The following is a 14,127-nucleotide window of genomic DNA, read 5'->3' as shown; positions in this document are numbered from 1 at the left end:
CTATAATGGAAGCTTGTATTTAAAACTCTTGCTCACTAGTATTTCTTACCACACCCTTCCCCTTCCAAAGTATTTCAGATGTCCTTCTTTCCTCTTAGGGCAAGGAGATTAGTAAAAACCCAGACTTCAACTTGGCCACTTATAAAAGTGGCCACCTCTGCCTTCATCAACATGGCATAGGTATATCCTAGAGCCAGTTATAAGCCAACTTGCAAGAACTAATTATTAAATTTGCAGTGTGAACTAATAATGAGGGCCTAATTTATTATTTTGTTGATTTCTAGCCTTAGAAAACGATAGAAAAAATGTTAATAATGCAGATTGTTCTGCAACAAGTTGGTTTTTTTTTTTTTTTGAGAGCCAATATTTAAAACATTTAACAGTACAATACCTAACATGAGAATCTTATAAGGTAAAGCTACAGGTTGTACTAGATAGTCTTTGAGGTTCCTTCCAATTCTGAGATCCCTTTATTATGAAAGAATCATGGGAGAGTCTCTCCCTCATGCTTCTCTGGGGGAGATATTGTCCAAATTTCCCATGAAGAAGTTGTCTGTTCTATTGAAACATAGGTCCCCAGGGAGGAACTTGGAAGAGAGAAGACAGCACAAGAGAACCCCAGGGAATAGAAATCTCAGTGTGACCCCTAGTGGACATTTCTCCAGTCTCTCCCTTTTCCTCAGACTCCCCTTTTTCTGTACTGAACTGGGAAACAGATGACTTGCAATTCCACAATATACCTACCGCATCATGTCCCGTTTACTATTTTTTATTATTTTTGTTCTTAAAATAATAAGTATATTAAAAAATTAATCTCTCTCCTCCCTCTCATTACCTCCACAGTGAGCAAATGACAAAACAAACAAAATAACAACCCTGAAAACAATCTCTAAATATATTGCTGCACAGTCCAGAAGAACAAATTCCCACATTAGTCATATCTGAAAATGTATGACTTTTTCTGAATTTTAAGTTCGTCACCTCTTTGTCAGGAGTCTGGAAGTGTGTTTCATCAACATTCTTTTGGACTCGTGGTCTATCATGAGTTTTCTAAAATCAACACTGTTTTTCTCTACAGTGTCATTATTGTACAAATTGTTCTAGTTCTGTTTACTTTCTTTCATCAGTTTGTAAAGGTCCTTACAGATTTTTCTGGATTAATTTAATCTGTTCTTAGGACATAGTGATATTCCTTTACATTTATATATATGATTTATTTATTCAAGCCAACAGAAGGTCATACTTTGCTGTACTTACAAGTTTGATAGGGCCAGAATGGATTAAGGACTCTTGTCTTTTCATGGATCTTTCTCCCTACTCCCATCTTTTAGCTCCCTGCCCACCCCCTTTTCTGATATTTCTGTCTATTAGCAGCTAGGTAACATATCCATTGACCCTTTCAGGTTTTCTGTAGCAGTTTGCCCTGCTAGAATCCTCCCTAAAGGTCTCTATCAATGATTGTCTCTGACCAGTTCAAAATAGCTCAGTGAGTTCATTCTTATAATGAAGTAAGAGGATCTTAATCACTGCTGCATATTTAGCCAGATGTTTTCTATAACCTGACCCTAGATCCCTAGTAGATAATGGTTTCTCCATCAGGGCTTAGTTTAGTTAGGTAGAGCCTAGGGGTGTGCTGAGTCAATTCTATCTCACTTCTAATAGCCAACTATTTTGCAATGTGAATATTTATATCTCAGAAATTGCAAATATTTCAGATCAGGGTTTAATTTATTGTTTTACTGATTAATTAGACTTAAGAAAGTGATGGAGAAAATACAAATAATGAAGATTACATATAAAAGTATATATGCTGAAATACACATTTTTCAGAAAATCAGTTTTTAAATATTAACCAGTCAGTTGCTAATGCTTACCCTAGTACAGTTCCCTACATTTGTCCCAATGACAAAATGTCCTTACTTACCTGAATAGCTGAAAATTTGTCCCAAAGAATAGATGAGGAAATACACACACACACACACACACACACACACACACACACACACACACACAGACACACAAACACTGTGCAAATAGGCTCATGAGAACATGATACTGCTCCAGAAGAAAGCAGGAGATAGCTCCCCTCTCTCCAGCTCTCACCAACTCCACCTTGGGTGGCACATTGATTTCCACCAATAAGGAAAGAGTTCCATACCAATGGTCTCTGGGTATAGAGTTATATACATATTTCTTTGATGATCCTATGTCCTTAATATACTATCTCTTCTGTAAATCCTTGTTTATAAAATATTGTAGACCCACCTTCTACCTCTCTGAGGAACCTCAAAAAACAACTCTTTGGAGACTGTAATGTTGATTGTCCAGGGATATATATTACTAAATATGTGGGTAAGATAACCTTGGAAATTCCTTCTAATTCTTTATGAGTTCATCTATAATGGAAGCTTGTATTTAAAACTCTTGCCCACTAGTATTTCTTACCACACCCTTCCCCTTCCAAAGTATTTCAGATGTCCTTTCCTCTTAGGGCAAGGAGATTAGTAAAAACCCAGACTTCAACTTGGCCACTTATAACAAGTAGTTTTTCAGTCTTTACTTAAATATCACTATTGAGGGGGAGCCCCCTACTTCTGGAGGCATTCTGTTTCTCTTCTGGATAATTCTAATTATGAAGCAGAGCCAAAAAACAGCCTCTTTGAAACTTCTGTCCATTGTTTGGAGTTCTGTGCTCTAGGCCAAACAAAACAAATCTAATCTCTCTTTTACATGACAGCCTTTCACATTATTGAAGATATCTCTCAAGGCCCACCTACCTTAGCCATCTTTTCTTCTTCAGGCTAAGCAAACATTTCCAGTTCTTTCAACTAGGCCTCTTATTTTATTTATTTATTTATTTTTTGGCAAGACAAATGGGGTTAAGTGGCTTGCCCAAGGCCACACAACTAGGTAATTATTAAGTGTCTGAGGTCAGATTTGAACTCAGATCCTCCTGACTCCAGGACCTGTGCTCTATCCACAGCACCACCTCGCTGCCCTATGAGCTGGTTGTTTTTATCTTATCAATGTCCTTCTTAAATCATAATGACCTGAACTGAACACAGAATTCCAAATGTGGAATAACCAGGGCAGAATACAATGAGATCACTTCTTCCATCTTTCTGGATACTCATGTCTTGAAATGTAGCCAAAAATTGTATTGTTTGCTTTTTTTTTTAGTTACTATATTGTATATATTATTGATACTTACTAAGCACTAAAACCTCTTAATTCCTGTCAATCAAACTATTATCTAGTCATGCCTCCCCATTTTATCCTTGTAAAGCTGAATTTTTGAATACAAGGACAAAATTTTACATTTGTCAAATTCAACATGTATTTTTCAAGTCCCTAGTGCGTGCTGTGCATTAGGGAAAGAAAGAGGGAAAATATAAAGGAAAAAACATCTGTGCCATTCGCAGATATGTATATCCATAATAATGAGGAAGAAGAAGAGAAGGAAAAGGAGAAAGAGGAAGAGGAGAGAACCACAAGAGGAAATCAGAAGTGGAAAAGCAGCTGAATCTGTTCAACTACTCCCCAAGCAATGTGCACCCCTTAGCTTCCAGAACTACAAAAAGCATAGATTTATTTTTTGCATTTATAGAAAATAGTCCACTCCTGGTTATACTTCTTACTCTCTTCAGTCTTTAACACATGATTGTCTCTTTCTATGGAATTTTCATTTGCCATGCCAACTCCCAGTTTCTTCATGGTGGCCATGCTTGATTCCCCTCCCAATTGTGCTCTATACTCTCTAGACTAAAACAAATCTCTCCTTCCCTTTTCAATCATCTTTTATGTGTAGTCTTCCTACATTAAAATATAAGCTCCTGGGGCAGCTAGGTGGTGCAGTGTATAAAGCACCATCTCTGAAGTCAGGAGGACCTGAGTTCAAATTCAGCTTCAGACACTTAATAATTACCTAGCTGTGTGACCTTGAGTAAGTCACTTAACCCCATTGCCTTGCAACCCCCCCCAAAAAAAAGAATATAAGCTCCTTCTTATGACAAAGAATATAATCCATCCAAAGACAGAGCTGATGGTATCTGAATACAGATGCACTCTTTTCTCTCTCACTTCATTTTTCTTGAGGTTTCTCTGTCTTTGTAGGAGGAGGAGCGATTATGTTTACCTTTACAACAAGACATTGTGAAAAAATAATAAATAGACATACTTCCCCCCAAATTTAAAATAATATTCAAAAGGAAATTATTTTTTGACAGAAATTATAATCAAGGCCCTTTCCAAGTATTGAAATTTTGTCAATGTGAGGAAATAATTTTAATCACTGTATCATGAAAGTATTTACTACTAAATATTAAAAAAGAACATAAGCTCCTTGAGTGCAGGAAGAAAACATTCTTTTTCCTGTATTTATATTCCCATACTTAGCAGTGTCTGATGCTGTAAGTCATGATAACAACTTATTTCCTATTGTCTGCTTACCTACCTGAACATGTGTCCTTTTCTTCTGCCTTGATCTCTTTGAGTTATAAATTTAGTCGTGATATGACTGCGTAGAGTTCCAAGTTCATGTCATATGAGGATATGTTGAAGAACCTGGGGGTGTTTCCTTGGAAAAGAGAAGATTTGGGGTGAACTTGATAGCTTTCTTCTTGTATCTGAAAGGCTGCCATGTGGAAAATATATTAGACTTGTTCTGTTTGGTCCTAGAGAGTAGAAGCAGGAGCAATGAATGGAAATCATAGCCTATGGGGAGGTCAAAACTTATGACATTTAGTGCTGTCCAAATGTATATGGAAGAGGCTACTTTGGGAGGCAGTCAATGAGCTGCTTTTCACTATGGGGTTTTCAGGTTTACCACTTGATGGACATGTGGTAGACAGCATCCTTGACCAGGTATAATTTCAACTATATGGCTGCCAAAATCTTCTCTTACTCTGAAATTCTGGGATTCTATATTATTTGATGAATGAAGGGACAAATTTAATTCTTCCTCCCAAATAAGAGGAAAGAAGGGTTGTTTTCTCAAGCTTTACCAGTAGGTGATGCCCTCTAACACCTAAAGGTATATTTCCCAATTCCCAACTCCAGGGGGAGGGTAAATATTGAAATTCTCTAGTGTTGTCCCAGAGATCTCCCCTTATTTCTATTCAGAGGGTCTGGACTAAAAGGAAGGTGCTAGAAACATTTACTAGCTGTGTCTGTGGATAATGGGTACTGTTGTTAGGTGCTGGAGGTTCAAGGGTAAAAATGAAAGCAGTCACTATTCTTGAGGAACTTACATTTTTATCAAGAGAAGCAATACTCATATAAGTAGAGATGAGATTTTTAGAAGGTATTTTACTTCTCCAGGGAGAAATATTAGCATCTGGGTGTTAGGGATCAAGAAAAATCTTATGCACAGAACCTGATACACAGTAAGCTCTCAATATTTGTTGGTTGATTGATTGATAAAGGAGGTAGCACCTGACCTGAGCTATGAAGGGAACAAGGAGGAGGTAGAGAAGAAATTAGAATGTATTCCTAGTCTTGGGAGATACTCTCCTGTGCAGAAACATTTTAATAGTGGGAATAGGAAGAAGACAATCGAACCACAAAGTAAATGAAGGGAAATAACTAATGTATAACAAACCTGGAAAGATAGGTTGGAGTCAAGTCGTGAAGAACTTAAAGGACCAGACAGAAAAATCTGCATATGCTTCTAAAAGTCATAAGAAGCCACTCATAAATTGAAATCTATCGTCTCTAACTTTTGCCCTTCCTCCTCCCCCCCCATTGAGAAAATGAGAAAATCAAAACAAATCTGGTCTCAGATACTTTGTAGCTTGGGTAAGTCACCGAACTGTTGCTTGCCTCTGTTTCCTCATTTATAAAATGGAAATAATACTAACACCTACTTCCCAGGGTTTTTCCTAGAACCAAATGAAGTAATATTTATAATTTGCTTTACAAACCTTAAAGAGCCATAGAAATGTTCATTATTGTTATTATTTACAGTAAAGCACACCAAATTCCCACATTGGTCATGTCCAAAAGAAAAAATATTTCTCATTCAGCACACTTAAATATATTAGCTATATGTACCGTTGGATGTGGATAGCTTGTTTCTATGAGTCCTTTGGAACTGTGGTCCTTGCTTTGATCAGAGTTCCTAAGTTTTTCAAAGTTATATTGTTTTTATTGTATAACTTGTTCTTTGGGTTCTTCTGACTTCACTTTGTATCTGTTCATAGGTTAAGTGACTTGCCCAAGGTCACACAGCTAGGTAATTATTAAGTGTCTGAGGCTGAATTTGAACTCCTTCTGAAAACTGCCTGTTTTTATTTCTTGGACCATTTATAAATTAGGAAATGTCTCTTATTATTATTATACATGTGAATTAATTCCCTATATTTCTTTGGAATGAGACTTTAATTAAAGGAACTTGTGGCAGGGGGCAGTGGTGGTGCAATGGATAGTGCACCGGCCCTGGAGTCAGGAGTACCTGAATTCAAATCTAGCCTCAGACACTTAATAATTACCTAGCTGTGTGACCTTGGGCAAGTCACTTAAACTCATTGTCTTACCAAAAAAAATTGTTGTAAAGATACATATCTTTTCCCAGCCAGGTGGCAAAGTAGAAAAATGTTAGACCTGGAGTCAAGAAAACCTGAGTTCAAATCTAGATTCCCACACTAATTAGTTATATGATCCTGGTCAAGTCACCTGTCTGACTGTTTTCAGATAATTTCTTTCATGCTCTTCATATTTGTTCTTAATGTCAAAATTTATGTTTAAATCATAAACCCATTTGTAGTTTCTCTCTCTCTCTCTCTCTCTCTCTCTCTCTCTCTCTCTCTCTCTCTTTTTTAAGGTTTTTGCAAGGCAAATGGGGTTAAGTGGCTTGCCCAAGGCCACACAGCTAGGTAATTATTAAGTGTCTGAGGCCGAATTTGAACTCAGGTACGCCTGACTCCAGGGCCGGTGCTCTATCCACTGTAGCACCTAGCGGCCCCTAGGGTTTCTCTTGATATATGACATGAGATGTTGATCTATACCTAGTTTTTGCCAGACTAATTTTCAGTTTTATTACCATTTTGTCAAATAGTGAGTTTTTAGGTTTATTAAATACCAAGTTACTGTGCTCATTTCCTTTTGTATATTGTATACCTAATATATTCTGTTGATCAACATATTTATTTCTTAACCAGGAAAAAATTATTTTGATATTAGGATAGTTTGAGATCTGGTACTGCAAGGTCCCATTACTTCCCACTTTTTTCTTTCCCTTGAGATTCTTTCCCTTTTGTTTCTCCAGATGAATCTTCTTATTTTTTTCCTAATTCTAATGTAATAATCCTTTGGTAGCTTGAATGATATGGCACTGGTAAGTAATTAATTTAGGTGGCATCATAATTTTATTATACTGTCTTTTTTAAAATTAATTTTTATTAAAGATATTATGAGTTTTACAATTTTCCCCCCAATCTTACTTCCCTCCCCCACCCCTCCACGGAAAGCAATCTGTCAGTCTTTACTTTGTTTCCATGTTGTACCTTGATCTAAATTGGGTGTGATAAGAGAGAAATGATATCCTTAAAGAAGAGAAGAAAGTCTAAGAGGTAACAAGATCAGACAATAAGATATCTGTTTTTTTCTAAATTAAAGGGAATAGTTCTTGAACTTTGTTCAAACTCCACAGCTCCTTATCTGGATACAGATGGCACTCTCCTTTGCAGACAGCCCAAAATTGTTCCCGATTGTTGCACTGATGGAATGAGCGAGTCCTTCAAGGTTGAACATCACTCCAATGTTGCTGTTAGGGTGTACAGTGTTTTTCTGGTTCTACTCATCTCACTTAGCATCAGTTCATGCAAATCCCTCCAGGCTTCCCTGAAATCCCGTCCCTCCTGGTTTCTAATAGAACAATAGTGTTCCATGACATACATATACCACAGTTTGCTAAGCCCTTCCCCAATTGAAGGACATTTACTTGATTTCCAATTCTCTGCCACCACAAACAGGGATGCTATAAATATTTTTGTACAAGTAATGTTTTTACCCTTTTTCATCATCTCTTCAGGGTATAGACCCAGTAGTGGTATTGCTGGGTCAAAGGGTATGCACATTTTTGTTGCCCTTTGGGAATAGTTCCAAATAGCTCTCCAGAAGGGTTGGATGAGTTCACAGCTCCACCAACAGTGTAATAGTGTCCCAGATTTCCTACAACCCTTCCAACAATGATCATTATCCTTCCTGGTCATATTGGCCAACCTGAGAGGTGTGAGGTGGTACCTCAGAGAAGCTCTAATTTGCATATCTCTAATAATTAATGATTTAGAGCACTTTTTCATATGGCTATGGATTGCTTTGATCTCCTCATCTGTAAATTGCCTTTCCATATCCTTTGACCATTTGTCAATTGGGGAATGGCTTTTTGTTTTAAAAATATGACTCAGTTCTCTGTATATTTTAGAAATGAGTCCTTTTTCAGAATCATTAGTTGTAAAGATTGTTTCCCAATTTACTACATTTCTTTTGATCTTGTTTGCAGTGGTTTTATATGTTCAAAAGCTATTTAATTTAATGTAATCGAAATCATCTAGTTTGTTTTCACTGATGTTCTCCATCTCTTCCTTAGTCATAAACTGCTCCCCTTTCCATAGATCTGACAGGTAAACTAGTCTATCATTACTGTCTTGATCTGCCCATGAGCAATTAATTTTTTCTAACTATTTAGATCTGTTTTTATTTATGTAAAGAGTATTTTATAATTGTGTTCATATTTCACTGAAATTTATGAAGCACGAGAGAATGATGTGGTTAGATTATTGGGCTTTCAGAATTTTGCTTTGGCAACTGCATAGAAACTAGATTTCAGAGGAGGGAGATAGGGAAGAGAAAACAGCTGAGACTCTTTCGGCCTCAGCTTTTCTCTATGTCAAAAAAGAAAGGGGTTGTGCTCCATGAACTGTAAGGCACCTTTCACCTCTGACATTTCTGTGATTGTTAGTAGGCACATGGAGAAACAGGATAAGTCTATTTAGAGACTGGAATAGGTAGTGAAATGCTTTATGGATGATAAAAATTTGCCACAGACTATCCAAAAATCATAGTCTTTTTGGGCCTGGAAGAAGAATTGCTGTACCACTTTATCAGTTCATTTGCCTGATTTTCTGTAGGCAGGGGTTCTTTTTTTTTTCTTTTGAATATTATTTTATTTTATTTTTTCAATTATATGCAACGATAGTTTTCAACATTCATCTTTTTTGTAAGTTTTTGAGTTTCACATTTTTCTACTTCCTTTTTTCCCTCCTCTCCATGACAATGAATAATCTGATTATAGGGTTATACATGTACAATCATTAAAAAACCATTAGCATTAACATATTTCCATATTTGCCATATTGTGAAAGAAAAAGCACAACTAAATAGGAAAAAATACAAGAAAGAAAAAAACTATGAAACAAGTTTTAAAACATGAAAATAGTATACTTTGGTCTGTATTCAGATGCCATAGTTTTTTCTCTGAACGTTGATGGCATTTTCCATCACAAGTCTATTAGAACTGACCTTGATTGAGGCAGCTAGGTGGTGCTCAGATACTTAATAATTTCCTATCTGCGTGACCTGGGGCATGTCACTTAGCCCCATTGCCTAGCAAAAACCAAAAGAAAAAAGAAAAAAAGAATTGGCCTTGATCATTGACCTGATGAGAAGAGCTAAGTTCATCAGAGTTAATCATAACACAACATTGCAGATTATATGTATAGTATTCTGGTTCTGTTCACTTCATTCAGTTCATGCAAGTCTTTCCAGACTTTCCCAAAGTCTGACCATTCATGATTTCTTACACAACAATAATTCTCCATCACATTTATATACTGCAATTTGTTCAGTCATTGCCCAATTGATCTACATCCCCTCAACTTCCAATTCTTTGCCACCCACAAAAAGAGTTGCCATGGATATTTTTGTACATGTGGGTTTTTTTTTTTTTTTACCCTTTTTCGTGATCTCTTTGGGAAACAGACCTAGTAGTAGAACTGCATGTTTATTGCTGCCCTTAGAACTTAATTCCAAATTGCTCCTCAGAAAGATTGGATCAGTTCACAACTCCATCAAAAATGTATTGATGTCCCAGTTTCATTTTCCTTTTTAATCATCTTGACCAATCTGGTAGGTGTGAGGTGATACCTCAGAGTTGCTTTTAGTTGTACTTCCTTAATAATGAATGATTTAGAACAATTTTTCATATGACTATAGCTAGCTTTAATTTCTTCATCTGAGAATTGTCTTTCCCTATCCTTTGATCAACACAATTATTTCTAAATCATTACTCAGATTCCAATTCCTCTTAGTTATCTGTCAGTTCCATCTCCCCCTAATGCTTGCTCAGATTCCCAACACTGAAATAACTGAATTCCACCATATATGTAGGAATGAATAATGTCTCTTCTCAGAAGGTCACCATCATAACAAATATTATTTGTTTTATGAGTAGAAGAGATTTTAGAGGTTGCCCAAGTTAACCTTCCTTATTTTACAGGTGATAAAACTGAGGTCAAAAAAGGACTTGTTCAAGATTATACAATCCAGTCAGCCTCAGGTCCTCAGTCTCTATATTCAAGATTTGATCACTGCTTTTCAGAAGGTGTCTTCATAGCTCTACTTACATTAAAAAGTCTTTATTAAGCATTTGCTATAAACTAAGCACTTTAGTCTTGACTTGAAGCCTTTTTGAGTTAAATAAAGGCAAGATGAGTACTAGAAAATTAATCTCAAGAGATCAGTGATTCTCTTATTGAGCCCTCCAAGTCCATTTATGTGGACATTATTATATTTTTTATTATTATACTCATTGTAATGAGTTACATTGTAGTCATAAATAAATACCAACTATACCATATGTAGCACTTGACAGGTTTTTGTTGGATAGTGTGACCCAGAAGAGCTGAAAGGTTGGACACTCATGTTCTAGCACTTTCCCAGTCATCAGTGGAGTGAAGCAGACCTCTGTGCTTGCTCCCATTCTTGTTGTCAGATGCCTTCAATGAGGACAAAAACAGTATCAAGGGGATGGTTAGGTGGCACAGTGGATAGAGCACCAGCCTTGGAGTCAGGAGTACCTGGGTTCAAATCCGCCCTCAGACACTTAATAATTACCTAGCTGTGTGACCTTGGGCAAGCCACTTAACCCCACTGCCTTGAAAAATCTAAAAAAAAACCCCCAATCAAACAAAAAAACAGTATCAAGGTCAGCTACTGCCCTGATAATAAATTTTTTAACTTGAAAAGGCTTCAAGCCAAAACTAAAGTGGAAGAAATGTTGATGTATGATTTTTTTGTTTGCAGACGATTGTGCAAACGCAGCCTATGAAGTTGAGTTACAAGTAAGGTTCAATTCTCTTGTGCTAATTTTGGCCTGACAATTAACATCAAAAAAACCACAGGTACTCTACCAGTTAGTATGACATGGAATCATCAGTAATAGCAAATGGAGAAGTTTTAAGTCTTGTGCATAAGTTCATTTACTTTGGCAGTATACTTTCCAGTGATGTACAGATTAATGAGGAAGCTGACACATGCATTGCCAGAACTAGCTCAGTGCTTGGAAGGCTCCAAAGGAAAGCGTCAGAGAAGAAAAGTATTAGTCTGCCCACCAGACTAAAGGTCTACAGAGCCATTGTGCTGTCTTCATGTTGTATACCTTTGAAACCTGGACAGTTTACCAGCACCAGACCAGAAAACTGAATCGCTTTCTTTTGAATTGTCTTAGGAAGATTCTGAAGATCAACTGGTGGGACAAGACAGCAGACAGTGAGGTTCTTTCTCAACTGCCAAGCCTTCAAATTCTACTACAGAGATGACTTGGATAAGTTAGCCACGTTGTTTGAATGCCTGACATACACTTGCCAAAAAAGAGTTTTAGGGAGAATTCAGGTCGCATAGAATTATGACTTTGTTCTCTTTTGGTCCACTGATGATGAGGGTCTCCAGATCTTCATAAAATTTTTCTTTGACCTCATCAGGGTTTGTCAAATTGGGAGAAAATGCACTAATGATGGTGGTGTATTGTTCCTGCAAGTGGCAAGTGGCAATCGCATTGTCATGAGCCTGTTGTTCACTTGTTGAGTCTTGCTATCTAGATTAGTTTAGATGGCAGAACCTATGCCAGCTTCACATTGTCCTCCTCTGTGCACTATGGGCAAATCCTCCCTTTGTATACTTCATACTGTTAATGTCAGTTATTATTATTAATGATTTAATTCAAGGGAACATAGGCTTGGATGAAAGAGAAAAAATAGAGGATTTCAGGGCGGCTAGGTGGCACAGTGGCTAGAGCACTGGCCCTGGAGTCAGGAGGACCTGAGTTCAAATCCAGCCTCAGACACTTAATAATTACCTAGCTGTGTGGCCTTGGGCAAGCCACTTAACCCCATCCCCTTGCAAAAACCTAAAAAATAAATAGAGGGTTTGGGTGGCAGAGATTTGGAGTCAAAAGACCTGGTCAAGACTTCAGTCCTGCCACCTACTGCCTGTGTGGAATGCCCGGCCAGTCAACTTTCTAATTCTGAGCCATTTGTAAAGCATGGGGAATTGGATTAAATGGTCTTCCTGCTGAAAATCCTTGATCTTGTTTAGCCATTCAGTCTCTTGACCAACTCTTTGTGAATAGGCCCTTCTATCTTCCATTATTTCTTGGATTCTGTTCAAGCTCATATTTGTTGTTTCCATATTATCTATCCAGTTTTGTCCTCAGTTGTCCCCTTTTCCTTTTGCCTTCAATCTTTCCCAACATCAATCTTTTCCAGTGAGTCCTGTCTTCTTATTAGGTGTCTAAAGTATTTGACCTTATAGTAAATAGTCTAAATTAATTTTTTTTAAGTTTTTACTGATTTTTCTGTCCTTGCTAATGAAGAGACTTAATCTGCAGCTTTATAGTCTGGTATTCAACTTTCTTGATAGTCCAACTCTCCTAATCCTACATTGCTACTGAAAAAACCGTAGCTTTCACTATATAGATCTTTGTCCCCTATGCTAATTTTCTTTGGTGTTATTTCTAGCAGATGTTGTAGTTCTTCCTAGCACTGATCAACACTGACCTCTTCTTTGATTTTGGAAAATTTTCCTAGCATTCAAACATATCATTTAATTATTTTTGAGATCATACCCCAGTACTACTTTTCTCAACCTTTTATTAACTATGAGGGCTACTTCATTTTTTCCATTGTCCATGGTTGTATTTATCTGAATGAAATTCACCTATTCCCATCCATTTAAGTTCACAGACACCCAAGATGTCAATGTTTAATCTTTCCATCTCCTATTTGATTAGATCTAGCTTACCTTGGTTCCGAGAAATTATGTTCCAGGTTCTTATGCAATATCGAACTTTTATAGCATAGAACTTTAGTACTGGCGTTATTTGAGTTGTTCTCTGACCTTCCTCAGTAGTGCATTGGACATTTTACGACAGATGGATTCATCTTCTAATGTTATTCTCTTTTATCATTTTAGTACTGTCCATGGGATTTTCTTGGGAAAGGTACCAGAGTGATTTGCAATTTCCTTCTCCTGTGGAACATCCTTTTTCAGAAGTCTCCACCATGACCCATCAATCTCAAGTAAGCTTGCATAGTATAACTTCATAGTGCTGTGGGTGACCTGGTGGTGGTGGTGGGGCTCAAAATCTCATGGGCAGAACTACATGTAGGAGGTAATAAATAATCATTTAAAAGTCAGGCAAACATGGGAACAGATCAGAGAGTACAAATCTAGCTTTGGTAATAATTCTTACTAGTCTCCTATTTTAGTCTGCGTCCCAACATCTGATTCTTAGAATCAATGCCTTCTTTGGAGTTTTATGACCTAAAGGCTGAAAGTGGGGGGGGGGGATAGGATGGAAATCGTTCTAGAGGCCTTGTCCTACTCTGCCCTTGGGGGGTTCTGGGTCTCCTAGGATTGGGCGGGGGAGAGAGGACAGATAAAACAGAAAGAATGGTTGGTGTAAGGTGGCTGGTGAGTGCCTCGGGAGGGTGGGGTTGAGGTGATAGCCTAAAGCAAAGGCAGGCAGGGAAGGAAGGGAAAGAGGGTCTAAAATTCCAGTCTGGGACTCCCGGACTTAGTTTGGAGCTTTGGAGACTCAGTTCTCCAACCCCAAGGGACCGGGGCTGAATT

Source organism: Macrotis lagotis, chromosome X (assembly GCF_037893015.1).
Source record: "Macrotis lagotis isolate mMagLag1 chromosome X, bilby.v1.9.chrom.fasta, whole genome shotgun sequence".
NCBI lineage: Eukaryota > Metazoa > Chordata > Mammalia > Peramelemorphia > Peramelidae > Macrotis > Macrotis lagotis.
Note: the sequence above shows the minus strand (reverse complement) of the source record.